This window comes from Portunus trituberculatus, chromosome 29, assembly GCF_017591435.1.
Source record: "Portunus trituberculatus isolate SZX2019 chromosome 29, ASM1759143v1, whole genome shotgun sequence".
NCBI classification, from domain to species: domain Eukaryota; kingdom Metazoa; phylum Arthropoda; class Malacostraca; order Decapoda; family Portunidae; genus Portunus; species Portunus trituberculatus.
The window spans coordinates 10,965,884-10,970,403 of record NC_059283.1 but is presented as its reverse complement, the minus strand read 5'-3'; positions in this window follow the sequence as shown (position 1 = coordinate 10,970,403).

The window sequence follows — 4,520 nt, the reverse complement described above, 5'->3', positions numbered from 1 at the left end:
CCGTGGGTATGTGTACATCTACTCGTATGTGTTTAAGAGACTGCGACTTATTGGCTTACTATCTCTTCAGACTTTCTCACATGACTTGATTGAAAAGACTAAGGTTCTTCTGACTTCCTTGAACACTATATACGTATCATAAACCCAAAGGAACGATCAAATTATAAAGGCAGCACTTGACCAAACGCATCGCTATGCTTGACAACTCTCCTTATTGGCATTCAGCGTCTGGTGATTGTACATGCCGCGGTGAACGTGTCATGAACAACACCTCTCCTCTTCCTCCTCCTCATTGAGTCACTCCCTGCACGCCATTCAGCACACCACCACCACCACCACTGGCTCTCCAAGGCAAGCAGCGCCCTCAGGCACTCACCAGCCATGGTCACCTGTGCCGGGATCTGTTTGCCTTCATTACCAGCGTGCCTCCAGGTGGTGGCCTGCCTTGGTGCACCTGACGCAGCGCGTCCTGCATGGCCTGGCCTGCCTCTGTTTGGCTGAGCAGCGTGTCAGCAGGAATAGTTATGAGACCAGTGATGACTGCACTCAATCTGTAATTAACACTTCCCTCACCACGTCATTCCTTATCTACCACAGCCAATTACTTGTGCAATTAAATCATCAGCAATCCCTGGACTGCTACAGATTGTGTGTCAGTCACCGGAACGTGATGACACTCCCAGCCAGCATTCCCACATTGCTGCCACGCTGCTCCAGGCCTGTGTTGCTGCTACATGGCATCAGGTGGAGGCCTGCGCGGATCGTGACCTGCTTGCCCACACATTTGCCGGGGTCACTGACACGCACGCGCTCACCCGCAGGGCTGGGCGAGGCGGACACGCGACACGACACGCCTGACTTCACTGCCTCGCCGCCCGTGACTGGAAAACGTGACTTCGTGAGCCGGCAGTGAGGCGGGGCGTCCGTCTGGCTATGGGCGCAGCGGCTGGAACGTCTCGCCGTGACCACCGTGCGGTGTCGAGGCGTGGCGTCAACAGCCGACAGACAGTTCAGGTGCGAGAGCCGCGCATCATCCCGCACGGCGAGACACGTCAGGCAACCTTCGTCAGGCGGTGCACCTCACCTCACCTGACCGGCGCCACCACGCCCCACACTCGCCACACAATCAAACACTCAGCATCAGTGGATACCCGACCATGAAAAAAAGTATTATTCTTTTCCCATTCATTTCGGTGTTTACTTATTTTGTTTATTTCCTTTTTTCCAACCATTCACTTATTTAATGTTTGTGAACTGCATTTTGAATATTAATGATAGAACGAAAAATGACTGACTGACTGACTGACTGACTGACTGACTGACTGACTGAATGACTGAATGACTGAATGAATGATTGAATAGACAAAATTTGCTTTACTTTCTACTTCGCTGTGTATTAACTCTATGACACAACAATGCACGGCGGCGCAACAAGACACACCAGGAAGGAGCGGCAGGCGGCGCTGCCCTCGTGGCGGTGCAAGGTGTGAGGGAAGGACGGGAACAGGCAAACTAGGGACGCTGGATCTGTCTGCTGCGCCACACCTCAACACAGACACACGCTGAATGCCAGAAGATGAAGACGAGAGAGATGACAAGATTCAAAATTATAAAGTCAGCTGAAGTTAAATCCTGTGCCATTCCTGCTTCACACATTGCGTAGCGCCGTGTGTCACCTCCCACCTGACTGCCTGAACCTCTAAAGACTAAACCTTAACCTCTTCAGTACTGGAACGCATTTTTACTAAAAGTTTGGTTACGATTAGAAGATTTTATTAACATTATGAACTGTCTATGAAGGTCAGCAGATGAATGGCAAGAGTCTTCACTATTTCAATCCCCACATGAGTTTCTGAAGTTGTATAAGATCACCAAATAGTAAGCAGAATGAATATGGAAACGCGTCATGCTACTGAGGGGGTTAATCCTGCCCCATAAGGAGGTATTACGTATTATCTTCATGCTGCCTCGCCTCACCTGTCCTATCTCACCTGATTCATCTCCGTCCACTCCATTCCAAAGACCAAAGCGTCTCACCTTCACTTCACCACCACCATCACCACCACCACCACCTTTTCTCTCACTTTCCTCACTCCCACTACCACCACCATCACTATCTTCTTCACTCTCAGTCTTTTAGTAGTTCTGATATTACCTCCTCCTTCCTCCAGTATTCCTCTCTTCCTCCTCCTTCTCTTCCTTCCTTCCTCCTCTTCGTATTACCTATTTACTCCTTTACTCTATTTCACATATTATAATTTACTAATCACATTTCTATATTGCTTCAAAATTCCTCCTTCTCCTCCTCCTCTCCTCCTTCTTCTTCTTCTTCTTCTTCTTTTAACCTGTTCCTCGTTATATCTCTTGTAGGTTATCATGTCTTCTACGCTCTATCGCTTACACATTTCGTCTGTTTTTGTTCCCTTCGTTCATTCAGTCTGCGTCTCTTTCGCTATACACTGAACGCCCTCCAATGACTCACCATAGAAAATGTAGAGGCAAAAGACCATGAAAGAAAATAGCAAACTTTTAGGGACAACGCAAGTAATTCTCCACGCCTCACTCCCAGCTAGAATCAATAATAGCTTCGCAGTTTCTTTCACCGCCCACCTTCCCGCCCACGTACTCTGAAGGAAGGGACGTAGACCGATACTTGAATGGCAAAAAAGGTCTTTCTCAGTCACCGCATTCCCGCACAGAACGATGAACGAGAAGAGGAAAGAACAAGAAGAACAAGAATAACAAGAACACGAACAAAAACAGGAGAAAATACGAGTAAGAAGAAACGAAGAACAAGAATAAGAAGAAAAAGAAGAGGAAAAGTGAAAAAGAGAAAAGAAAAAAGCAAGAACAAACTACGGGAAAAGAGAGAGAGAGAGAGAGAGAGAGAGAGAGAGAGAGAGAGAGAGAGAGAGAGAGAGAGAGAGAGAGAGAGAGAGAGAGAGAGAGAGAGAGAGAGATACTATAAAATAAAACAAGCTGTCTGTCTGTCTGTCTGTCTATGTCTGCCTGTCTGTTTGTCTGTCTGTCTGCCTCTCTGTCTGTCAATCAGTCTGTCTGTCTGTCTGTTGGTTTGCCTGTCTAACTCTGTCTGTCTGTCTGCCTGTCTGTCTGTCCGTTTACCTGTCTGTCTGTGTCTGTCTGTCTGTCTGGGCGAGTGAGAGTGCGTCCGCTTCTCACGGCAAAAACCAGTGAACTGACAGTAGTACAATCTGACAGATGAGTCTTAATTACTTCCAGCCCTAAACTGTTAAATTATTCAGGCTAATCTGTCACCTTAACCCAATTCCTGATGGTGGCGCCACGTAAACCGTAGTCCAGTATCTATAGTCAAGCATTCATAGTCACCTTGGATTTTTTAACCCTTTCAGTATCAGGACACATTTTCATATTCATTCTTTTTTTTTATGTAGGAAAGAGGGCCAGCCAAGGGCAAAAAAAAAAAAAAGAAAAGATTAGAAAAAGGTCCACTTGATTACTTGTATCTCTATAAAAATTAAAAGCGTCAGCCAAATTAAGGAGTAAATGCCTCGACACCTCCCTCTTAAAGAAGACAAGTCGTAGGAAGTCTATTTAGTGATTTTATGCAGCTTCATAAACTTAAGTGGGGATTAAAAATAGTGAAGACTCTGGCCATTAATTTTCTGAGCTCCATAGACCCTTCTTAATGTAAATAAATTGGTCTAATCACACCCAAGACTCATGGTGAAAATGTGTCCCAGTACTGAAGGGGTTAAAGGTCGGGAGAGGTGCAAATGGAAAATTCATTGTCAGTTTGGAGTTGAATCCTAAACACACTGTCTGTCTAATCATCTGTCTTTCTGTCTGTCTGTCTGTCTGTCTGTCCATTGGAAAAAGAAAATGAAGTAACTGATCTGGCCAACGCAAATAATTCTGCTAGTACAGTATATCAGTGACTGTTAGTACCACCACCACCACCACCACCACCACCACCACCACCACCACCACCACCACCACCACCACCACCACCACTACCACTATACCACCACCATCAACACAATCACCACCATCACAACCACAACTACCACCACAACCACAACCACAACCACAACCACCACCACCACCACCACCCCCACTTTACCCAACACACACACAAAACCAGGCACAAGCTCACAATCTCATCCCTGACAAAAGTTCCGCGGTGCTTACAGAGGGTGTGGCCGGCGGGACCCACAAAACATGACAACCTAATCTAATCCTGCGGCTTCGGGACGATCACGCTTACGGCAACAAGATTTGAGCCGCCGAAACTCCCGCCGGACCAGGAATACAAAGGTCCTCTGAGCTGGCAGGGCGGGAGGAAAAATACGCGGTGATTTGATGAAGAAAATTGAAACTCCTGTCACTTGCGAGGGGAGAGACTGGCGGACGTGGTGAGCTTCAATGACCGCGCCTTAGGGAGCGAAGAAAGACACAGAACTTAAAGGAAGGGCGAGGATTGTAAGGCAGCGCTGGTGTCTTGTTGGCTCTTGTGTGTGATTGGCCTTGTTGATTCAGTG